Below are 25,486 nucleotides of genomic sequence, written 5' to 3' on the forward strand. Positions count from 1 at the left end.
GAGCCATTTGTATATAGTGAAGAGGCTCCATCACACCTTAGGTCACAGCAGGGGGCCCACAGGTGCTGGTTAGCCGAAAGTGTGTTTTGTTTGTCCCACACAGTGGGTTTTCGGTTTTAAATTAGTTACTAGCATTTACAAATTAGAAATGTTCATGTGAAAATTCAGGTGGGAAGGGAAGGGGCGGGGAGGGAAGGGACGGGCAGGAAATCCAGGTTTCTGACTCTTCCTGAAAACCACCAAGCCCTGGCCACCCTCAGATGTCACACAGGGTATGAGCTCCTATAGTCTCCGTGGCCTCATCACTCACATACATGTGGTTGGGTGTGCTTGAATTCAAGGTCCCCCAAGGTCTGCCCCTAAACTGGAAACCTCACGGTCATTCTATGATCTCCAGCTGAGAGAATGGAAGCCTGGGGCCCTCTACACACTGCTCAGAGCCTCCTGGTGCCGTCTGAAGGTTGCGTGCCCACCTTTGAGAAGGGTCCACAGGTGAAAAGCTTTTCTCCGTTCAAGGATGGACCAAGCTGCTAGGGGAAGGGGTGAGCCCCCTGTCCCTGGAGATAGGCAAGCAGGGCTGGAAACACACAGGTGAGAAGTAGGAGGCCACAATCTCCACACTGCTGGTTCTCACATTCAAACATGTCTCTCCTGGAGACTCCAGCTGCTGTTTTCCCACGGCCCCCACAGCAAGTGGCCCCCTTAATGTCTGGCTTCTGCCGACACCCCCTCCCTCCAATCTAAAAAGAAGAGCCACGAGAGGAGGGGCTGAGAAAGGGAGCCTGACCTCCCTGCAGGGGGGAGCCCCAGCAGCCAGACTGTGGTCACAAACAAAGAGCCTAGAGCCAGGCTGCCCAGTGCCTGCAGGCTGGGTCACACACTCCCAAGGTGGGAACTTATTAAGGGCCAGGGAAATGCAAAGCAAAACTCACAGATCAGACTGGCAAAGCTGGCAAGTGTTTGCACATTAGTAACAAGAAAATCGTTATTATTATAATGCTAGTTGGCCTAAGTGACCACTGGAGCAGACACCCTGGAGAGTGACCTACATGCCATCAGGCCCACGTGGGCACGCACTGCGGTCTTGCAGTGTTCTGCCGCCAGCAAACCATCTAAAGAAATCTGCAGCAGGTCCACAGGCCCACGGTCGTCACCGGGTATTCATCCCGTGGTTGGTGGGGATACCACAGCAGGTGCGGGCCACTGTGCCAGTTACCTGTCCCTAGATCCACTCCCCTACCCTTATCCACCCTGCTCTGCACCTGGGAGGCTGACCTCTTCAGACTGGAGGTTCCTGCATCCTTCAACAGCAGCCAGAGGGAAGGAGAGAGAGAGCGGGGAATCTATTCCCCATCTCCATCCCTTCTTCCCTCCAGGGCAGGGGTTTGGTCACAACTCCAGTTGGGTGACCCTGCTGGGTTCTGAGAGCTGCCTCTCCCCTACCCCTGCAGGCCCTGGGGCTCCAAGGACTCCCCACCCACAGCCATGACTCCAAGAACTGCCCCAACCCTGCCCACACCTCTGTTCTAGGTCTCCTCATTAACCACTCCTCTGGTAAACCGTGTGAGCCCCACCCCCACCCCGTTTCCGGCTAGGACCCTGACAGACACACACCCACAAAGACCCTACAGAACTCTAAGTCAATGATTTGGTGTGCATAGAGCAACAAGGATGGACCTTAAAAACAGAACACTAAATGGAAAAGGTAAGAAAAAGCACAAGCCAGCCCGACACCGTTCATGCGGAGTAAAAATACACCCGCCCAAGGTAAAATACACCATTTGCAAAACGCAGGCAAACAGAAACGCACTGAGCAGAACTGGATGTCTGCCATAGTGGGGGAAATGGAATGGCGTGGGGAGCAAAGATAATGGGAATAAACCAACCAATAAAATAAAAGCGGGACCCTGCAGAGACCAAGATAATAGTGTGTTATTATTGAGGAGTATAATTAACTTAACTATTAGTGCCTGAGGTCTAGCTGAATAAACAAAAAGAATCCCACGTCCTAACTGGGCCCGCTCTACAAGCAGGAACCCCACCAGCCTCAGGGAGGGTTCAGTGGGGGGGTCCTTCCTGCACCCAGCTCCAGGGTGGGGCATAGTCCCATGACCACACTCAGCCAAATCCACAAAGCTTATCCCCTCTCCACTGTGACTGGTTGAGGGATGGGCCTGGGAACACCAATGAGACTCAGAACCCCAACTCCTCCCATAGGGGAATGGCAGTGGGGATGCAGGGCCGCCTGGATGAGGCCCGGCAGCTTCCACCTGGGTCTCTGAGGGCACTGGGCCACCAGGGAAGAGGTGTGACCACCCTGCCAGCGAGACCACATGAGCCCAAGATCCATCCCCCCTGGTCACAGCACTGGGCGTGTGAGTCCACTCTGGATGCTCCCCATCAGCCCAGAGGCCAGGTGAACACCACTAATGTCCCCAACTGATGCCATGTGGAGCTGAATAAAGGGCCAAGGCAGCCTGAATTCCTGAGCAAATTCCATGCTGCTGTTGTTGTTGCTTTCCTCTGCCAAGGGTCGGGGTCGCTGGTGATGCAGGGACAGGTAACCAGAACGACTGGGATCTAAGCAATGAAAAGCAGATGATCCAGAGGGGGGACACCCCACGGGACAAATGCCCCCTGCCTGTTCGGCACATAGGAAAAGCAGAGAGAGGAAACAGACCTGAGATAGAGCAGCCCAATTTGTGTGGGGTCCTGATCGGCCCCAGGTGTGAACTAACCACATGAGAAAGACATTCAGCTACTTGAGGGGTTGCAAGGACAGAGTAAGGAGCAGCCCATCATTCTGTGAGGTGTGATGGCTGGCACACGCTGGCATTTTTTAAAGATGAATACTTCACCTTTTTTATTAATACTTAATTTGGTCATTGTGTCTGTAATGTGCCCTAATATATTTCAGCATGAACAAAGGTCAAAAGCAAAATGGCAAAATGTTCACAACCGTGAGATCTAGGTGATGGGTGTCTGGTGTCCTTTCGGGTCTCTTCTGTTTCCGTTTGCCACTCTCTACAACGAAGAGCCACAGTGGATGTGTAGGGGGGACTGAAGGCCAGGAAGCCACCGACACTCACATCCGGGAGTGTGTCCCGCTCAGGAGGGGTGACTCTTTGACTCCCTGAACTGGAGATCCCAGAGCGGCCTCCAGGCAGGACCAGCGGGGGGTGGGGGGGTCGCAGTCACGGTCTGGGCTGCCACAGCTTCCGTCTTTGTTGATCAGACACCTGCTGTGGGTGGGGCCAGTGGGCATTCTGATGTAGCCTGGGTCAGGTTCTCATGGGTGGGGGTGGGTGCACACTCAGGAAGGATCCCTTCCCAGGGAGCATCCCCCAAGATAGGTGGCTAAGCGCACTGTGTGGAGACATGCCTGCTCTCTCACCACCCCTCGCAGGGTTCCAGGGGCTGGCAGCATCAGGAAGGGAAGTCCCTGGCACAGCGGAGTCAGAGGTGCCCTGGGTGCTCGTCAAACCTCAGCTACCCTCCCTCGCTCTGTCTGCAAGCTCCTCTCTCTGCTGCCCTCACTGCTGCTGCTCCCAAACTCAAACACACATCTCTGCAGCACCTCCTACAGCTCCCATCCACAGCAGGCCCAGATGAGAATGGTCTGGGCTGGCCAGGCCACCCTGGTGTCCCCCAGATGGCCCTGGGAGACACCGATTCATCGCCAGGGCCGTTATCAAAAGCGGGGTCTGGCTCTATACAGCGTCAAATCACAAGATAAGGAAATGCTTCCTTTCGCCCGTTCTCTGATTCTTCTGGTCTCGACAAGAGCAGGCTTGCCAAAGCCAGCAAATAAAAGCATGAGACATGCAGTCACAGTGGAACTTCAGATAAGCAACGCGTAATTGTTTAGCACAAGTATGTCTTGTCTATCTTATTCATCGTCTATCTGAAATTCCAATTTAACTGGGCATCCCACATTTTTACCAGGAAACCCCAGACAGAAAGAAAAGCCCAGGTTGGTGCTGGTATGGCTTCAAAACTTTTTAAATATTTACAGGGGGTTCTCTCTTTTTACACAAGAGACAGCTATATGAAAACAATGGGACTTTCAAGCACCTGGGGATGACAGAAGGGAAATAAACACACAAGACACTTGTAGACTCACCAGTTACAAACATGAGTCATCAGGACCACCTGGCCCTGCTCCTTCCAGAAGCCCGGCCCACACAGCTGCCCCCTGCGCCCCCCCCCCCCCTGCCCCCCACAAGTCCAGCCAGAGAGGGTCACAAACCAGCCGTCTGCTCACCGTCCACGTTCGGGGGCCCATGTGTGCTTTTGAAATTAGTTGCTGATGTTATAACATTTCAGTGTCATTAATGTATAATGAACTTAATGATAACATTTAAAACCAGAACACTTTGGGGGAACCTGGGTGGCTCGGTTGGTTGAGCGTCTGACTCTTGGTTTCAGCTCAGGTCACGATCTCACAGTTGCAAGATTGAGCCCCACGTCAGGCTCTACACTGAGCGTGGAGCCTGCTTGGGATTCTCTGTCTGTCTGTCTGTCTCTCTCAAAATAAATAGATAAACATTTAAAAAAAAAAAAATAAGACTTTGCACTGAAACTAGACCCCCAACTTTTCCAAGAAAACCAGAAGGTAGGACCTGACAGCAGGGTGTCTCTGGTCCACGGCAGGTCCACAGTCATTCCCCGTTGGCATCAGTGGATTCCCTGGTTCCTCTCTATCCCCTCGGACCCTCCTGGGCCTCGGGCTTCTCTTGTCCACACCCAAAGGATGGAGGCCCAGAGGAGGTGGGAATTCCTGCTCCCTCCTGCCCGGGGTCACCTCCTGAAAGTCCTGGTCTCCTGGGTTAGGACCCACCTCTTCTCTAAGTGGCAGACAGTGGGGATTTTGCCCCTTGCAAGGATCCCCCTACTGTCCAGATGGTGTAGTAGGCCACAGTATGTCAATCCTAGCAGATTCTGACAGCATCTCAGTCGTACAAGATATACAACCACAGCGGGGAATGTGGGAGTTACAAGCTGTCTTTCACGGAGACCCCCAGAAGCAGAGCCTGACATGGGTTCTCATGCATGTGACTGAGTGGGGGACAACTCTTGGAAGAAAGGGAAGGGACAGAGGGGACAACACTGGGCAAAGATGTGCTACTGGCTAGAGTCAGGCACCAGCCTGGTCCCTGGGGAGCCTTGTAGTGCGACTGGCTCCCCAGGGCTCATCCCACTCAGGGACCTCAGTCAGTCACTGGCCAAGGGCCACGGTAGGTCGAAGGGGGAAGGATAACTTGCCGGGCATGCAGTGGGAGGCAAGACCTGTGGGCCAAGGATGAGGATCTGGAGAAGGATGCAGGTGGGAGCCACTAGCAGCCAATACCTGGGGCAGCTGGGGGATGAGTGTGCCCCCAGGTGACAGGGACCAGACAGGGCACCAGCAATGGCCACAGCGTCTCACACACACACACACACGCACACACACACACACACACATGCACACACACCAGGCAGAGGCAGATAAAATAGTACAGTCCTACAAAGTGTCCCAACACCTACTTTTAATTTAGAATTCAGTCTGAGATCACCCCAAGCTCAGAAAGGTGAGAAATAATGTACTGAAACATCATTTGCATACCCACGTTCATTGCAGAATTATTCACAACAGCCGAACGGGAGAAGCAGGCCAGGTGTCCATCAACCGATGAGTGGATAAATAAAATATAGTCTCTATATACAATGGAATACTACTTGGCCTTAAAAAGGAAGTTTTGACACAAGTCACAACACGGATGAACATTGCACTAAGTGAAATAAGCAGGCACGACAGGATAAATACTGTATGATCCCACTTATATGAGGTCCCTGGTGTCATCAAGCTCACAGAGACTTAAAGTAGAATGGTGGCTGTCAGGAGCTGGGGATGGGGGAGGTGGGGAACTGTCCAACGGGGACAGAGTTTCAGTTTGAGAGACACAAGTCCAGGAGATGTGATGTTTGCACAGCAGCGTGGATGTACTTAATGCCACCAAACTGCACAGTTAAAAATGGCTAAGATGGTCCATTTTATGGTATGTGTATTTTACTACAGTAAGAAGCAAAAACGCACGCACTGTGGGGCCAGAAGTGAGTTATTAGAGAGCACAGAAAGGCAAAGAAAGAAGGATTGCACTGAAGGCCCAACAGGAAACCAGGGCTGTTCCTGAGACCTCCCCTTGATAGTAAGCTTCCTGGCAGCCAAGGCCAGAAGGGAAATCAAAGGATGATCCAATGCTCCTTGTCTGATCAGAGGAAGTCATCTAGTTCATCGAGAAAAATAAACTTGTTCTTGGCACAAAATATTAGCGGGGATTTTAGCTGCTGGCTAGGTTCATATTCAACGATCACTTCCTCAGTGCCAACACAATGCCAAACCCTGGCCCCAGAGTTTCCAGGGAAGGTCAGATCACCAGTAAAAGTGGCATGGGGGTTTGAACCCAGGTCTGTCCAGCTAAGGGAATACAGCCAGAGTCCTTTAGCTTGTAGATATTTATCACACACTTGCTACCTCCCAGCTCCTATTATAGGTACTGGGATGTGGCAGAAAACAAAACCAGCAAATGGGGCCAATGTCCTGGTGGAGGGAAAAGACAAGGAACAAATAAATAAGAAGATAATACGGGCATTGTTTAGAACAGGGACCGGGACCCTTCTTTGGCAAGAGTGGTCAGAGTAACCACATGTGAGAGGCGACATCTCAGCTGAGACTTGCCTGGCAAAAATGTGGTGGCCATGCAAAGATCTGGGAAATGGCATCTCAGCAGAGGTAACAGTATGTGCAAAGGCCTTGAGGCAGGAACCAGCCTGACACACTGTGGCTGATATGCAAGGAACAAAGAAGAGAGCAGGATATGGCGAGGTGAGCAGCAAGAGGAGAAAAGGTGGAGGAAGCGGTGTGAAACTGAAAAAAGAGAGAAGCTCTGAAGAGGAGGTCCACCAGTCCCCCAGGTGCAGTGCCCCCCAGAGAACTCAGCGAAGCATCTAGTGCATTTAGCAGACACTGTTCCAACAGGGTGGTGGGGACCAGCACTGCGTCCAGCACACTGAGAATTCAAGAGGGAACTGCAGACATCCTTTTCAAGGAGCCTGAGGAAGATTCCAGTCTATAAGGTCCAAAACCAGGTCAAATCTGAACAACATCATACAGGGAATGCAAATATAGGAGGCGGAACTGAAAAGCCAAGCTAGAATGGTCACCATAAAAGTCTGGTGGGGGGGGTACCTGGTCAGGGGAGGGAGACAGGGAAGGGCTAGAGGAGCTCCTGGGGGTGGGCGGGGGTCCTCTCGATTCACCCAGGTAGTGGTTACACGAGGGTTTGTTCAAAGGTATGCTGACTTTTATGTACTTTCTTTGTATGTGTGCTTTTTTACAATAAAAGAGTTTTTTTAAAGAAAAGAAAAAAGGGCCAATTATAGTAGCCCAGGAAAAGAAAACAAGAGTGAGAGAGGGTGTTGGCAGAGACATGGGAAGGAGGGGAGGGGGGGGTGTGAAAAACAGTCACAAATTACCAAAAGAAAAGTGATCACGTTTGGCTTCCGTCTTTGCAGTCTTATTTTCCTTCATTTCCTTGTGGGCGAAAGTCTTTATAATTGCTGGCGTCCTTTGCAAGAAGACAGGGCTGGCCGTGAGGAGAAGGGTTACAGGGCCAAGGGTTTGTCCGGGAGGTGGGGGTCTGGGAGAGCCTCAGCGGGAGTGTGCCAGCGGACAGCCAGGCAAGGCTGAAGGCACAGGTCAGTGGCCTGAAATCCCCAAGGAGGTGGGAGGAGCTGGGGACAGCGTGCAGGGGGACACCGCATCTCTGAGCTGGGTGCAGAGTGCTGAGGAACATCAGGGCCCCGGGGGGGCCATAGAGAGGGGCAGGGAGCCTTGTGTCCTCACATGCTCACTGGCCCTTGGGGATGGCCAAAGGGGTGAGCTCATGAAAACACTGTGAAAAATCATCCTTCAAATAGAACAGCCAGGGTAGTTTCCCCTCCCTACCCTCTCCTCCCTTTAAAAAAAAGAAAAAAAAGAAAAAAAAAGGAAATGAATAAAAAGCTCCTTACAGGCTGAGCGAGAGCTGACCCTGTGTATATAATCACTAATCTCATTACCAACATAAGCAGGTGAAAAATTACAAAGATGAATGTCCATGACTTATAATCAACCTTTGAGGAAAGAAAATGTTGCTTTTGGCACCGGGAGGGAGCTGCTATTTTCCTTCCCCACAAGTCACAACTCTGGAAAGAGGAAATGCTCCCAGAGAGGAGCGATGAGAAATGGGCCTGCCCACAGCCACGCTGAGCTCACTGCTCTCCCCACCTGGCGTCCAACGCCCTCCACCCGGCCCCAGACGGATGGGCAGTGTCACACCCTTGACCTCTCCCTCTCTCCGGGAGATCCAGGCATCTTCCACCCAGCCCGCCCTGTCCCACCCTCAGGAGGCTTTTCGTCAGATCTCACACCCCTGCTCAACATCCTGAATGGTTCCCTTGGAGAACCCAGGAAAAGCTATGCATAATACACCACCCTCCACCAATGAAAGGGAAAATGTGAGCAAAGCTTGGTAGTGGACAGGGGGTGGTTTCTGACCATCCCATTGTATATTTACCTGCCTTCCAAGAGCAGCCTGGGGGCTTCATTCTGGCATCCACCCCCCCCCAGCCCCCCCCGTCCCTCACTATCAGGGTTTCCTATTCCTGTCACGACATGCGGAATTCAGACCCGGACACCAGGCCGGCACGAGCCCAAGAGACCCAATACAGGTGAGATTTGGGGCAAGTGGTCTCTCTCTTTCCCACTGGACTGGACATGAAGTGATTTAGTGTCCAGGATCCTTGAAGCCATCTCATCCTCAGGTGGAGGATGGCACCAACACCCAAACAAGAAAAACGCAAGAGGTGGGGAAAACAGAAACAGTGATAGCTGTGGAGAACCTGGACCCAGCCACGCCTAATTGAAAAACTGACAGGAACCCAGCGTGTTAAACTAACCGGGACCAGGTTTTCTGTCACTTGCAATTGAGAGTCTTAACAGAAAAACGGGAAAATACCAAAAACTGCTGTGTATCATTTTAGGCGTCTCACAGACCCCTGGTTGAAGACCCCTGGCCCAGGAATAAAGTGAAAACCCCTAAGGGTGGCATTCAAAGTCCATCACCATCCAGCCCCACCTATCTTCCAAGCCCATTTCCCTCTGCTGTCTTCCATTCACCCAATTCTTGATAAACTGGAAACTCTGGTTCCCAACCCCTCATCTTTGCTTATATTGCTGCCCCAGACCAGGGTGCCCTCTGTTATGAATCTCTGAAGACTAAAATCCCAGCTCCTACTTTAAGGCTAAGCCTTGTAGATAGATGGACAAGTGGATGGCTGGCTGGCTGGGTGGGTAGGTGGATGGGTGGATGGGTGGATGGGTGGATGGATGGATGGATGGATAGATGTGTGGGTGGATGGATGGGTGGATGGGTGGGTGGATGGGTGGATGGGTGGTGAGTGGCTGATGAGTGGGTAGCAGGTGGAAGATGGATGGATAAGAAGGTGGATTAGTGGGTGGGTAAGTGAAATGGTACGTAGATAGAGTTGATGAAGAGATGGGTGGGTGAACAGACCGATGGTGGACAGATCATAGATACATGGGTGGGTGAATGGATGGCACACAGAGGACAGACGGAGGGGAAGGTGGGTTAATGGGTGGGTGTATCAGCATGGGAATGAATGGCTGAGGCACAACTCAATGACCAGGCAGGCAATGGATCAGTAGACAAGTGGAGGCATGAATGGTAGGTGGGTACACAGGTGGTCGGGCAGCAGACAGGTAAGTTCTCCCGATGCTCAATCAGTGCTCTTCCCAGACCCCCCAGAAAACCCTAGAACAAGGCCAAAGGCTCTCCTATAGGCCAGCATCTCAGACAATTCTTGGCCACGGTGAATAGCTCGGAAGCATAGGCCTCAGCGTCGCATTGGCCTACATTCACAGCCTAGCTGAGCAGATTCCCACTGTGTGACCACAGACCAGAAGCTGAGCCTCATTTTCCCCATCTGTTAAATGAGAAGCATCATGCTCTCCCTACAGGGTGCTGTGTGCTAAAATAAAGAATTATGTGCAGAGTCTAGCCCTAGGCATGGCATAGTCAGAGCTGACAATAATTTCCATCCTATTAAAATAAAATTGTTCCAGGGCCTAGAAAAAGAAAAGGGGTGGCCTTCTCTCATTTTGTAAGACTAGGAAAATCCTGATACCAAAACCAGACGTGGATACTATAAGAAGAGAGAAGTATAGGCCAGTTTCACTTATGAATCTAGCTGCCAAGTCCTAAATAAAATACCAGAAAATTGAATCCAGCAGCATATTATGGGGATAATAATATATTGTGCCCAAACAGCGTTACCTCAGGAATGCAAGGGTAGTTCAATATTAAAAAATCAATGCAGTTCAATAAAAGAAAAATCCTAAAGGATCATCTCACTAGATGCTGGGGAAAAAAATTCAGTAAAATTTGACATTTTGCGATTAAAAGCTCTGAGACTAGTCAGCTCCTTCTGGTAAAAAGGACCACCTGCCAGGCTCCTATGGAAATGGATTCACCCATCCCCCACTCCCAGAAAATAAACTGGCCTTGGGGGAATGTAATGCTTTTCCCAAAGGAACACAGAGGTGGGATTTTAGGCACTGTGGCAGGCCAGTGGGAGAGAATACAGGAGGATGTGTGCATGCGTACGTATGCACACACACACACACACACACACACCTCACACATGTTGGGCCATCCTCCCCTTCTCCAGCCCCAGGTAGTGGGTCACTGCTCCCCAAGGCTCCTGACCATTCCCTTCTCCTTACCTTTGCCCCTTCCCCTTGGCCCAGACCACGCTGTCTCTTCAACACCCCAGGGACTTGCTTCCTGCTCCCTGCCACATCCCTGGCCCCCCACCTTGTTCAGAGCTCCAACAGAGCCCATCCGGTCCTACGTCACTTCTCTAGCCCCAGTGTAGACAGCCCTGCTGACATCACCACACGCTGTCCTGGACAGGCTCATTCTGCCATCAACCGCATTTCAGAGATCCTATCCCCCACCTAACCAGATGGAATGCCAAGACTGGAAGATTCCTTACCCATACTTAGGAGCTGACATCTTACACTGATATGCCCACCTTCTGGTCTCCCCAACTGGACTGTGATTCTGAGGCAGGAATCCTGCCCTCCTGCTCAGCCTTGACCCAGGGTCTAGGCCACAGCAGGTGCTCAAAAGGCTTTGGGTGGGTGGGTAGATTAATTAGTGTGTATGGCCCCAGAAAAGGACTGACAGAAGACACAGGATGACTTATAAACGTGAGTGTTCTCAACACTCATCCCAGAAGGGTCTTTTTTTTTTTTTTTTTTAGTGTTTATTTATTTTAGAGAGAGAGAGAGGGAGAGAAGGAGTGGATGAATCAGGGAGGGGCAGAGAGAGAGGGAGACACAGAATATGAAGCAGGCTGCAGGCTCTGAGCTGTCAGCACAGAGCCTGACAGGGGGCTCGAACTCACCATCCGTGAGATCATGACCTGAGCCGAAGTCGGACACTCAACTCACTAAGCCACCCAGGCGCTCCCCCTCAAGAAGGGTTTTCGAAATTGGCAAAAACTTGCCTGAGGTCACCTGGAGAGTCACAGCCCAAGCTGGGAGCCCCACACCATAACCGCAGGTGCGCACCCACCCTTTATACAGAAGTCCTTTTCTCATGTGTGCTCTTTGAGCCTCATGACTCCATGAAAGGCAGGGGTGGAGTGTAAAGGGACAGGCAGAAAGAGATGAGACAGAAAGGCAGACAGAGAGCAGCAAAGACCAAAAGCCAAGCAGACACACAGACAAGACACAGACAGACAGGAGGAGGAGATGATGGAGACAAGCAGGCAGGGCCGGCCCACAGCAGCCCCAGGCTCCCTTGGCTGCCGCGGCATCTGGAAGGAGGCACCAGCCGGCGAAACTCTGTGACTCCCTCCGGCCTTTGCTGTGCCCAGCGCCCCTATTTATTCGCACGGCCCCGAAATTCAGGAATTTCTCAGGGCTGCCAGTGGGGCGGCAGTGTGCAGCAAATGGTGGGTTCTGGCCCAGGCTGTGACATAACCGTTGGGCCCCCTGGTGCCATCAGCCGCCCCGCCACAGCACAGACAGACAGCAAGCAGGACTGAGCTCTGGACTCGCCCAGGCTGCTGGGCCACTCCAGTGTGTGATCCTCTGAGAAGCCATCTGCACATGGGCCCAATCAAAGCAGCCTCTCAGCAACACGGGCAGTAGGGGATGGGGGGTAGGGAAGGGACTCAAGGAGATGACGTAGAGACCCTAGCACTGTGCCTGGCAAACAACAGGCACTCAATACATGCTCAATATTTTTAAAAATTACTGTTCCCAGCTACTCTAAATCTGTCACACCTCCTCAAATCTGCCCGTTTCCTCGGTTCCCTCTGCCAGGCACATCCTTCTTCCTCTTAGCAAACTCCTATTCATCCCATCCCCTTACCATCCCCTCCTCTGAGAAAGCTTTCCTCAGAGTTCACAGATGCTTCTTTTGACCCCCCTGCACTCTCTACATGGAGTGCCTGAATCTTCACAGGGTTCACGGACAAGAAGGATCTTCACAGGGTTCACGGATGTCAACAAGAGGGTTAGACCAAACCCTCGGAGAGTAACGGACTCTGCCCACATCCTCACCACGGGGTGAGTGTGGTTGGGTTGGAGGCCAAGACCCCACAGCCCCCACCCCCTCTCTCAACTCCCTATTTAATGAAGGTCTAGCCCACATGGGCCCCTCAAGTAAGATAGGAATGGGGAAAGAAAGTGTAGGCCATTTATACAGAGCAATCCAGTGATGCTGTGGGGATTCTGGCCCTTTTCTCCTGGCAAGAGAACCCCAATTCCCCTCTGGGGAGCCGTCCTCTCTCGGGCTACATGGACCACATGATCCCAGAGCTGCCAGGCCACCTGACTGCCACATGGCCGAGCCTGCCTGAGAATAACACAGCATGGAGGATGGAGACACAGTCCTAAGGGCATCTTTAGAGCCCCTGGATACAGCCAAGCCTGAAACTACACCCTGTACTTTTCATTCCATGACTTTTCTTTTTTAAGTTTATTTATTTTGGGAGACAGCAAGCATAATAAGCATGGGAGAGGCAGAGAGAGAGAGAAAGAGAGAAAATCAGAAGCAGGCCCCACACTGTCAGCATGGAACCCAACCTGGAGCTCAATCTCATAAACTGTGAGATCACGACCTGAGCTGAAATCAAGAATCAGACGCTTAACTGACTGAGCCACCCAGGTGTCCCCATTCCATGACTTTTTTGTTTATGTGATACTTTCTCTCACCTACGATCAAAATAATCCTGACACTTATGATGAGAAAGTCAGACTAGCAACCGTGTTGTCTGCTGCTGACATGACTCCAAGAATGTTTGTTTCTGGAATTAGTAAACTTGGTCCCTGCCATAGGCCCCTCTGGCACTGGCAGTCTGCTCCACTCAGGGCCAGTTCTCAGGGACCGTCTGGAGACAGCCCAGAGAGCCATGTCAATATCACGACCCCACTGCTGGCCACAGCCCATTGGCCAGGGGTGGAAGTTTCGCCCAAGCTAGGCCAATCAGGGCTCTTCCCTGGGACTCTGAACTGGAACTAAAGGAACATACGGACCATCCGGTGGAAGAGACTGTGAGCCAGGAGGCCTCCAAGCTGAGGGCAGGCACGTTTCAGTCAACTGGAGAGAATCAACCAGGTGCACAGAGAAAAGCAGAGACAAAACAAAGTTGGGGTGTCAGGCAGGCTTGGCGGCATCGGGGTCCCTAGCTGCAGCCTTCTGGGGCCAGTAGGTCCCTAGTCTTTCCTGACGATGCAGCGGAGCCCTCTGCTCCTCCTGAGAGGCCTCAAGCGAACTCCACATGGAGGAGAAATCCCTCACCCCACAACACATAGGCCCCCTCGGAAGCCGGGAACAGGGGAAACCATCCTGAGGGACAGAGCCCAGGGCGTGGCGGGGCCACCGTGCCTTACGCTCAGGCCCTACCATCCCTGTGAGACCCCCGAGGTCTGGAACCGAGGGAGGGTCACTGCTCCCAGCCCATGCACAGGAAGCCAGAGCCATTCCAAGGGAGCACACCTGGGTCAGGCATGTCTTGCCTTGGGGTCACAGTGGGACATTTCAGGCACAGGCAACTGACGTCACCATACCCTCTCCACGGCCAGCACTCCAGTAAACTAGTCTGTCTCCCTCGTCAGGGGGTAAGGTCAGCCACTCCGTTCAAGAAAACAAGTTGCAGGGGTGAGGGGAGTAGGGCAGGACTTTCCCTCACGCCAGGGCACGTGGCTAACTAAGGGCTCACCGGCCATTACTGTGCGTGTTACTGGCATTACCCATGAGAAGGAACGTTAATGGCATCCGCTCACTGCACTTCACAGCCTGCGAGGCACTTTGCTGCCTAGGCAGGCCTAAATTCCCCATGTCACCCAAAGACTGGGCCCAGCTTCACCTCACCAGGTACCATCAACCTCTTTTCTCAGCGCTGGAGCCCTGGCCCTAAGGCCCCAGCCCCTTACCCCCTTGGCATGGACCCTGGGCCACCCAACGCCTCAGGGAAGGCTCCCCGCCCCCCTGGCCTGAGAACCAGGGACTTGGTCTCAGAGAAGACATCCCTGCTGGAGGGACTGCAGCCTCCTCTCACGGCCCTGCTCAGCAGGAAACATGCCAACAAGCGCCCAGAAAGTGGGAGGGGGGTCCCCAGCAGACGGGAGGTGCGGCATGACCAGCTAGAGGGGTCTGTCCAAGTGGGGCTACAGAAGACCGTGCAGGGTGAGGTCAGATCTCAGGCACAAAGCAGGGGTCACAGAGGCCTGGGGACAGTAATTATCCCCCTCCTCATTCTCTTTCACAGAGAACATCTCCCTGACACTTGCCAACCTTCCTCTGTACCAAGAAAGGGCGGGTCCCACAGCCGCAGGCTGAGGCAGGGAACAGAAGCAGCTATAGGACCCAAAGTCCTGCTCAGAGGCTGTTACCTGCATTTTCATGGGTATTGCTGATTTAGGGCAAGTCTGATTTTTTTGTCTACTGTTGTGACAAAAGATCTCCTTTTAAATAAATTTAACAGGGGAAGGATTTTTAAAAAGATACTATGGGGCACCTGGGTGGCTCAGTCAGTTAAGCGTCTGACTTCAGCTCAGGCCATGATCTCACAGTTGATGGGCTTGAGCCCCTTCATCAGGCTCTGTGCTGACAGCTGAGCCTGGGGCCTGCTTCGGATTCTGTGTTTCCCTCTCTCTCTGCCCCTCCCCTGCTCACACCCTGCCTGTCTGTCTCTCTTTCTCAAAAATAAACATTTTTTTAAAAAATTAAAAATAAATAAAGAATAAAAATATACTATGTATAACATCAAGGCACAGGAGGTTGGGAAATACGGCAGAAAATGTGCTAGTATTATGCTAATTATCCCTTTATCAGAAGAGGGAAGCCGATACCCACTGGCTTTTTCCCCAAGAAAGGACACAAGGCCCCCTACGGGGCCTGCCTTCATCAGCCCCTGTAATCAGACAACAGCAGCCAGAGACCCTGGGGTGCCGATGGTCAGACAACACTTGAAGGAATCCGCTCTGAGGACATGCCAGGGGAGCAGATAAGGGACACTGAGATGCTCAGCCAGCACCAAACCACCACGAGGACAGCTAATCTCTCAGCTCCCGAGGACCAGGAAGGCTGATGAGGAAACCACAGTGAAGAGCTGTGGCCGTGTGTGTGTGTGTGTGTGTGTGTGTGTGCACGTGTGTATGCGCACATGCCTGCAGGGGGGTCAAGGAAGGTACAGTGTGTCTGTGCCTTTGAGGAGTTGGCACAGGTCAAGCTCACCCATGCCTTGACCCCTTGTGCTGCCCTGGTCCTCCGAGATCCTGTCCCACTGTGCCTGTCCCATGCATTCCCAGCCGGCTGTGCTCTCCTGCTCAGACTCCTTCCCTGGTCCCTAGGACTCAGGCTACAGACTCTTTGGGGGCTGGGGAGGTGTTCTCAGGGGTCCTAAGAGTTCTCTACCACAGTATTTTTAATGTTGTATTTTCATTATGAGGAGACAGGAGAAGAACAGAATTTTCTGGGTCACCTAGAACTCACTTAGGGACCGAAGACACAGCTGGGAATTCAGGGCCAGGATGGGAGACCCAGGCTGAGGAAAGAGCTCTGGGAGACTCATCAAGGCCTGGTGTGTCCTGGGGGCACCTGAGTGGCTCAGTCGGTTAAGTGTCTGACTCTTAAAATTTTTTTTAATGTTTATTTATTTTTGAGAGAGAGAGAGCCACAGAGTGAGAGTGGGGGAGGGACAGAGAGAGTGGGAGACACGGAATCCGAAGCAGGTTCCAGGCCCTGAGCTGTCAGCACAGAGCCTGACGCGGGGCTTGAACTCACAGACCTCAAGATCATGACCTGAGCCGAAGTTGGATGCTTAACCGACTGAGCCACCCAGGCGCCCCAAAGTGTCTGACTCTTGATTTCGGCTCAGGTCATGATCTCATGGTTCATGAGTTCAAACCCTGTGTTGGGCTCTGTGCTGAAAGCATGGAGCCTGCTTGGGATTCTCTCCCTCCCTCTCTCTCTCTCTGAAAAATAAATAAACATTAAAAAATAATAATAATAACTGATGTGTCCTGACCACAAGGCCAAGGGCTGGCCCCTACGCAGACCATGGCATCTCAGTGATCAGAATATAGAGACACAAGACAGGAGAATGGGGTCATGGCACTCAAAGAGCCTAGCTAGCACGCATCAGAGAAGCACTGTGTACCTACCAAGAGCCGTGCTTGGGGCTTTCCACATGTCCTGCAATCTGCACACTCAGGCTACTAGGCAGGCCATGACCACCAGGCCCACTTCACAGATGGAGAAGCTGAGGCTGGGAGATACGGCCCTCATTATCCAGGGTCATGGGACGTGTGCCAGCACCCTCCTTGCTTCCCTGGCCTGGCAAAGCCCTCACCCCACTGTCACTCCACACGTCAGGCCCTCTTCCCACATTTTAGGCCACTCCTGGGCATCAAACAGCAGAGCTGGGATGAGGAAACTGAAACCCTAGGAGGTGAGATTAAAGGCCCAGGAGGCCAGGGTCTGCCTGAAGGCAAGAAGCCTCCAGTGGCCGCGGCCACAGGCAGCCGTCCCACTCCCCAGGAGCAAGGGTGTGCACTGCCCCTGCCCCCCACCCTCTGGGCCCGGCCAAGTCTCCCAGCCCCGGGCAGGCAGGCGGCCCACTTCCTCACGAGCACTGTGACCCGGGTGGGGTCACTCTGGCCTACAACGCAGCATCCCCCCCACCAGAAAAGCTAGGCTCCCCACCCTCAAGGAAGGAAATAACCTTTCCCCAAACCAGCACTTTCTTTGCAACAATCTCCATATATGAGAAGACAGAGGCATTTTTGCAGTGTTTCCAAATTCCAGTAACCGTGAGGACAATGGTGCAAAATGACGCATGACCTGACCTGAGAGGGGCCCCGGGAAGGGACCCGACCGGAGCAGGAGAATGAGCAGTGCGTGCCAGCCGTGCCTGTAATGAAAGGGCAGCCCATCCGGAGCAGGACCCAGAGGCGGACAGACCTGGCTCCCGCTCAGTTCCTCCTCCCCACTTGCCGTGTGACTACAGGCAGGCATCCCCCTCTCTGAGCCTCAGTTTCCCTGTCCTGTCACTCTCACAGGACTTCCACCCACCATTTTACCCCCTCCGGTCCCACCCTCGTGCTTGGGCTGCCAGAGGGACCATCTAATGCTTTGGCCACGTCCGTCCTCTTCTAAGAAATGCCCCCAGGCTGCCCAGCTCCAGTTCACAGACCAGGATGTGAGGTGCTCCATTGTCGGAGTCTAGTCCACCAGTACACCCTTACTTCCCACCTGCCCTTCTCCAAGACACGCTGGGTTTTCTCCCGTCCTTGTCTCTCTCTCTCACCCTTTTACCTTCATATCACAGTGCCTGTATCACCTCCTCCAGGAAGCCCTCCCAGACCACTGCCAGACTCAGCTAGGTGCCTCTCTGGCTCTCATGACCTCTAGGCTGTCCTTCGGGACAGCCCTGACTGAAGCATGTCAGAACTGCCTGTGTGCATCCCTGGGGCCCTCGGGTTAGCATGGGAGGGACACCGAGCCACCCCACACCAGAGGCTACTGCAAGCACCCCAAAACCTTGGGCACACATCCCTGGCGTGATGTCCAGGGAGCCACTGACCAGGAACCTTGACTTCACAAGCCTTTCCCTGGCTGTTCAAAGCAATGCTCAGCCATGGTTCCTAACCCTCCCAGAGAATGACCACAATTCCACTACTCGCCATTGCCCCATAAGGCCCAGCTCTAGGCCCCAGTGGTCTTCCCCCAACAGCCCATTGGTGCGGAACTTTAAAATCTCAACATGGGTAACCTGGGTGGCTCAGTCGGTTAAGCGTATGACTTCAGCTCAGGTCATGATCTCACTACTCGTGAGTTCGAGCCCCGTGTCATGCTCTGTGCCGACAGCTCAGAGCCTGGAGCCCGCTTCAGATTCTGTGTCTCCCTCTCTCTCTGCCCCTGCCCCATGCTCTCTCTCTCAAAAACAAATAAACATTTAAAAAAATAATAATAAAAAGTTTTAAATCTCATTCAGAGCTCACCCCTCCCTGAACTGAATGTGTCACACCAAGAATAAAAATGAAAGCCCTCCTGTGGCCCCCAGACCTGGCCTACCAGTGGCTCTTCTTGAGCATGGGGGTCCTGATCTCCATCTGCTCCAGGTCATTTGTACCTGCTGTGACTACTCCACCCAAAGTGTCTGCTCCACTGCTTCCTCCGATGCTCTACCCCACCTCCCAGTCCTGGACCAGCTTTGCCATTTCTTCATTGCATGCACGGCCAGCACAGGACATCACAGTGAGCACCCGTAAGTCTCCTGTGTGTGTTTCCTGCCAGAACGTGCTCTGTGGGGGCAGAGGATGTTGTCTTGGGCACTTATTCCCAGCACTTAAACCAGAACCCAGTACCCAGTGGATGCCCAAGAAATATCTGCTGAATGAAGGAATGAGTGATCTCATTTTCTCCTTCTGTTAACCCTAACAGAGAGAGATATGACACCCATTTTACAGAGGAGGAAACTGAGGCTCAGTGGGGTAAGTCACTGGCCTGATGGGAGCACAGCCTGTGAGTGTCAGGACTGCGAATCTGAACCCTACAGGATGCCAAAGCAGGGGATTTCCTGCACCTGAGTGCCCCCGGTTCTGGACCTGTAGCCAGCCCGGGGTCGGGGGGCTGACTATGGAAACAGTCTCAGGACTGAACAGTCAATGCCATGGTGCCCACGCCAGGAAGAGCCAGCAGTCAAATCACCAGAAGGAAACACACCCACAGGAAAAGGGGGTAAGAAACAAGGAGAGAGAAAAAGGGTGGGATTTTTCTTTTGTCCATTGGCCAAACTTTGCAAAAAGTGACTCTGTTACCATCTAATTTGATCACAGTGGAAACTTTTGCATGTCATGCCAGGAAGAAGTCCGTCTGCTCAACAACAAGGTCAGTAAAGCAGGGAATTTAAAAACCATCCTCAAACACTCCCACTTAAAATTCACAAACCAACAGTCACCCACCAACTGCCCAACTGCTTTTTAATTTGATGTTTTGAGCAGGCAATCCAGTCACATGGTTCAAAAAGCAGAAAATATAAACAAGGCACAGCGTGGGAGGTGTCACCTAACCCTTGCACCCTAGGCCCCCACCTGCCCACTCCAACCCACCCCCACCCCCAGGTAACCACACCAGTGAACCTTGTTCTTTATGCACATATAAGCCAATGTGCATTTGTATTTCTTTCTTCTTATTTTTTTTTTTTTAGTTTATTCGTTTTTGGGGGGGGGGGGGGAGGGGCAGAAAGAGCAAGGAGAAATGGAGGATCCCAAGCAGGCTCCACACTGTCAGCACAGAGCCCGATATGGGGCTCGAACTCACAATCCTCAAGATCATGACCTGAGCCAAAATGAAGAGTCAGACGCTGACCCAACTGAGCCACCCAAGTGTCCCATGAATTTGTTTTTCTTATTTGAAATAAGAGTAGCATGTTTTAGGGGCACCTGGGTGGCTCAGCTGGTCAAGCGTCTAACTTCGGCTCAGGTCATGATCTCACAGTTCGTAGGTTTGAACCCCACGTCAGGCTCTGTGCTGACAGCTCAGAGCCTAGAGCCTGCTTCAGATTCTGTCTCTCTCTCTCTCTCAGCCCCTCCCCCACTTGCGCTCTCTCTCTATATATATACCAAAAATAAATAAACATTAAAAAACTTGTTTAAAAATTAAAAAATAAAAATTTTTAATAAACAATTTTTTTAAATAGTATGCTTTACATGCCATTCAGCACCTTGTTTTCCTCTCTTAACAGATCTTGAAAGAACTTTCTTTCCACAGAGAGCATCCTCATTTTTTGTAGCTGCATAATATTCCATGGCGAGGCTGTGCCAACATCTACTTAACCAGCATCCGTCACCCTGGATCTCAAACGTCTGCCCACAGACCTGTCTCCCCCACCCGCCCATAGCTTCTCAAGGGTGAGAACTGCACCCCAACACGGGGCCTGGCACAAGCCTCTTGATCTTATGGCTCGAGGGTGTGTTTTAAAACAGAAATCAGGGGCGCCTGGGTGTCTTGGTCGGTTGAGCGTCTGACTTCGGCTCAGGTCATGATCTCACGGCCCGTGAGTTCGAGCCCCGCATCGGGCTCTGTGCTGACCGCTCAGAGCCTGCAGCCTGTTTCAGATTCTGTGTCTCCCTCTCTCTCTGCCCCTCCCCTGTTCATGCTGTCTCTCTCTGTCTCAAAAATAAATAAATGTTAAAAAAATAAATAAAATAAAACAGAAATCAGATCTCACTGCTCCTTCCCTCAAAACTTTTCAGTAGTTTTCAAACTCCCTGCCCTGCCCCTTCTTCACTTCCTCAGTCCCCTCCCTTACCCACTCCCACCTCCTTCTTTTCCATCCCTCACACACACCAAGCAGGGTCCCACCTCAGGGCCTTTGCACTAGCTGTGCCCCTTGCCTGGCATTCTCCCTCACCACTCTGGTCTCAGCTCAGAAATCCTCTCTTCAAAGGACCCTCCCTGCCCACCTAGATTTGGTTGTCCTGCGGACTTAAACTTCTCTACAGCATCTGAAATCAACCTAATTCATTTGTCACCTGACTCACCCCACCTCACCCCTCCAACTAGAAAATAAACTGCATGGGAGCAAAGACAATGTCTGCACTGTCCACCGTGAGTCCCTACCTGGACGGTGCCTCACCTAGGATGTGACTCCCGCACTTGGCCCAGGGGAGCCAAGCTCCTGCAACAGCTCCCGCCTGACAGAATTATTCCTGCTAGCCCTCACAGAGATCATGAGACCATGGGAGCACAGCGGCCAGAATCCTGTTGCAAGCTACAACTGAACTGCATCCCGGGGCCAGGCCTTCGTCCGGGGGGGGGCCCTTCGGAGTTCAGGAAGCCTGGGAGGCGGGCTACACCCAAATGCCTCCTGGAGAGCAGAACCCAGGGTTCCATCCTCCCCTCCCCACTTCAGGACCATGAGCACCGGGAAGCCATCAGAGGATATCCACTTTACAGAAGGTAAGACTGAGGCCCAGAGAAGGGAGGGACGGGCCCTCTGCACTACCTTGTACAGCCCAGCAGGAAAGAAAACCTTCAGCAAGTATGAGGAAGAGGCCAGGGCTGCCCATCACCCCCAATCACTCTGGAAGGGCGGGTCCTCATTCAGTCAGGCCAGCAAACATCCAGGAGGTGGCACATCACTAGGGCACTTCACTTACGTGAATTTAGCCACGTACATGTGCTCACAAGAGACAGCATGGGAACTAGGTCTTAAAATAACACAGCAACTGCCCCACCCATGCCACCCATGGAGAGGCCACCCAAGGAATGGGAGCCGGGAGCTGGAGCCTGTTCCCCACCTGAGTCCCTCCTTGCAAGGCATCTTGGGCACCAAGGCCGACCTGGGCTTACTGAGGAAAATGCTCACACCCACGGCCCCCAGATGTAAGGCCAACGTGAAACCTGACGTCCAACACAGCACACGATGATGCTCCTGAGGCCATACAGACTTGAGACTCAGGAATCTTCACCCTGGTGGTCACGGGGTCACAGAGACTATGACCATAAAGACTAAAGCAGAGGGGCGCCTGGGTGGCTCAGGCGGTTGAGCATCCGACTCTCGATTTTGGCTCAGGTCATGATCTCACAGGCATGGGATCAAGCTCCTGAGAGTGGAGCCAGTTTGGGATTCTACCCCGGCCCTCTCTCTCGGTCTCTCTCTCCCTCTGCCCTTGCCCCCTCTCCCTGCCTCACTCTCTCTATATAAAATAAAAAAATAATAGTACAATTTAAAAAGCACAGAAAACTGCTGAGCTTTCAGGCTGATAAAAGGAACCTGGGTGGTCGGTCAGTTTGCATGAAATCTTCTTCACTTTAGGCCCTGAATTTAGCTCTACCCTGACCCCTGAAGAGAAAGCAGCTACACTTCCCTCGGTCATTCCACAAGCAGTTATTAAGCATCTACCGTGTGCCAGGCGTGGACCTGACTCGGGGAATTCGCCCAGGGTGGATGAGACCGAGTCCCTCCTCTAGTGGATTCCTTGGGGGGAGGGAGAGAGGGGGGGACAAAGAGCTTGGCTGTAGGGTCAGGAAAATCTGGGTTGAGATCCCAGCTCTACCATGTGTCTGCTGGAAAACTCCAAGCCTCAGTTTCCCCATCTGTCAAACAGGGTAAGAATGTGACCTTGCAGAATCAATGACAGGATCTAGGAAGAAATGTGATGGTCAAGGTCTGGCTCTGAGATCACTGCCTCCCTTCCATGGGGCTCCCAGGACACTGTCCCCCACAGCCCAGCAGAAAGTGCCCGCCATCACCACAAAGATGCCTTGTGGTCCAGGCCCTAGCATGCCTTTCAATGCACTGAAGAAGTATGAGGCTCACTCAAGGCTTCCCCAGCCATGGGTGAGTGGACTAGCCTAGACCCCTCCAGGGTGGGCAAGGCAGCAAAAACAGCCTAGTTTATACAGCAGGCACAGCCAACACAGAGGCCTGTGCAAGGCAGGTAGGAGCTGAGAACGTACAAGCAGGCCTGGTGGAGACTTTGGCCAAATGGTGCTCCCTCCCACCCTCAGGGGCAGAAGGCAGGCAGCCCTAGCCAATGGGTACCGCAGGGGGACGTGGACCCTGAGCTGCCAGGCGCTGCGATTTTTCAAGTGAAGATGGAAATCCGGACTTTTATGTGAAACCTGCCAATTTGCAAACGCTGGCAGCTAATTAAATATTTAAAAATAATAACAACATGGTAAGAGCCAAACAAAACACACAGAGCCAGTCAAAGCTAAGGCTGGCAGGTTTGCACAGCCGGAGTAAGATTCTTTGATTTCACCCATTCCCTGCCCACTTCCCCCATCTTCCAGCTCTGGATGCAGGAGGGGAGGGTGAAAGTGGAGGGAGCAACACTTACAGGTCCCTCCCTCCTCCTGGCGGGGGTCTTCACCCTCATCTGCATGTGGGGAAGGTGAGGCAGGCTCAGGGTCCCAATCTTTCAGCTGCAAGCCCATGCCGCCGGGACCACTGTGGGGGCTTGCTCTGCCAGGGACCTAGACCAGTCCCTATTCGAGGGGCTCTGGGTGATGCCCCGCACCCAAATCTTTTTTTGGTTTGGCTTGCCATGGTAACACCTGCTGGTTCACACCAGCTTTGGACCAGTCCAAGTGCAATCACCTGGTAACAGTAAAGACAGAAAAGGGCAACCCTGCTTGGGAGAGCAGGGTGGGGGAAGGGGAGAGGATGCAGGGGCTGATAAGGAGTGAGCAGGCTGGTGGAGTCTGGCCCATCCCCGAAGGCCCCTCCCTAGGCTCTCAGTGCTCCCACAGCCTCCCAGGCCCCAGGGCAAGACAGCCTCAGCCAAGAGACATCTCCCCCAGCCCTACTCTGGCTCCCAGCAAACTCAGGAGAGCAGTGCCCATTAGAGTCGGGAGTGTCAGGGCACAGGGGGACCATGAAGTTGTCGGCATCTGTGACTCTGTGCAAGACTCAGTGCGTGCGGGGATGTTTGTTACTCCAGCTACGCGCGAGACACGTGTGTGACACATGTGAGATAGATATGCCTGTGTGACAGACACACGTGTGGCAGACACGCATGCGTGTTAGGGGAGGCACACGCGTGGAACGGAGACACAACTGTGTGAGAGAGGCGTGCGTGTCTGGGAGACACCCGAGCGAGAGGCACGTGTGTATGAGGCATGGGTGTGCAAGAGCGACGTGTGTGTGGGAGATGAGTGTGAGGACCCGGATCATGTGTGTGAGAGATGGGAGGGGGGGCAGCCCTGAGCACGGGACTTTACGACTGGGGGGATGGGGTGAGGGATGGTGGGTGCGCCCAGGCAGAGGGTGCAGGAACTTCTGGATACTGGTGTGGGTGCCTGTGTGGCAGTGAGCGTGACGGGCGGGGGGGGGGAACTGACGATGTGAGCGTTGACGGTGGGGGTGGTGCCCGACGACGGAGGGACCTGAGGGGCAGGGGGAGAGGGGGAGGGGGCTTAGGGAAGGAGTGGAGCCATGCTGGGGCTGGGGGGCAGTGACCGGCTGGGTGCAGCGGAGGGAAGGGGCGGCAGCACAGGGGGCAGGGAGGGGGGGTGGCTGGGGGGACCCTGCCCGCGGACCCCGAGACCCCCCGCACCCCCCTCCCGGCGCTGGCCTCAGTGCCCGCATCCGTCCAATGGGACCGGGACCGGGATGGCGAGCCCGCGGCGGGGCGGGTGTGGACACCCCGTGGCTCCGGGCGCCCGTCCGCGGGGCGGCCGAACCGTCGGGGCGTCCGAGGGCCCCCAAGCCCACACCGGCGAACGGCGAGCTGGCGGGGGCGCGGCGCGGGAGAGGAGGTGGGGACCCCGCGCGGCAGGGGCTCGGCGCGCACTCACCGCGGGGCGCTCCGCACGTCTGGCCGCCCGTCCGTCAGTCCGCCCGGCCGTCGGCGCGTCGAGAGCCGCGAGCCCCGGCTGTGCGCGGCGCGGGGCGGGGCGGAGGCGCGGAGGGGCGGCCCCAGTCGGCCCCGGGCCCCCTCCCCTGCCTCCGCCTCCGGGGCGGGGTCTCGCCGCGGGCCGGGGAGGGGGCCGAGCCCGTGCCTCTGGCGGCGAGCGGAGCCATGCGAACCGACGCCCAGAGACTGCCCCCCCCCCCCCCCCCCCCCCCCCCCCCCGCCCCCGGCGCGTCCGCGACGGAGCCCTGAGTACCCGACCCACCCAGCACCCCTCTTGCCCCGCCCGGTCTAAACTCCGAGTTCCTCAGCCAGCCTGGGCCTCAGTGTTCCCACCTGGGAGATGGGCTCAGCAACCGGGGCACGCTGGGAGGGCCTGAGGGTGTGGGTACCACACTGCCAAGGGGCAGGCGGTGTGATAGGGGCAGAAGGCATGCTTCTCCGTCCCCCTTGCTGCCCACCCTGGGAGCTCCCGCGCTCCGCCTGACCTGCACACTGCTA

The 25,486-nt window shown here is 53.9% G+C and overlaps 1 protein-coding gene across 3 annotated transcripts in view; it reads right to left on the bottom strand.

The window, feature by feature from the left end:
• FBLN2 (fibulin 2) overlaps positions 1–25,032 on the bottom strand; it is an 89,236-nt gene extending 64,204 nt beyond the window's left edge. For all 3 annotated transcript variants that reach the window (XM_049641073.1, XM_049641074.1, XM_049641075.1), the window contains exon 1: positions 24,930–25,032. The gene's annotated coding sequence lies outside the window, so the exon portion shown is untranslated. The remainder of the gene's footprint in view (positions 1–24,929) is intronic.
• Between the last annotated feature and the right edge of the window lie 454 nt (positions 25,033–25,486).

Source organism: Panthera uncia, chromosome A2 (genome assembly GCF_023721935.1).
Source record: "Panthera uncia isolate 11264 chromosome A2, Puncia_PCG_1.0, whole genome shotgun sequence".
Taxonomy (NCBI): Eukaryota; Metazoa; Chordata; class Mammalia; order Carnivora; family Felidae; genus Panthera; species Panthera uncia.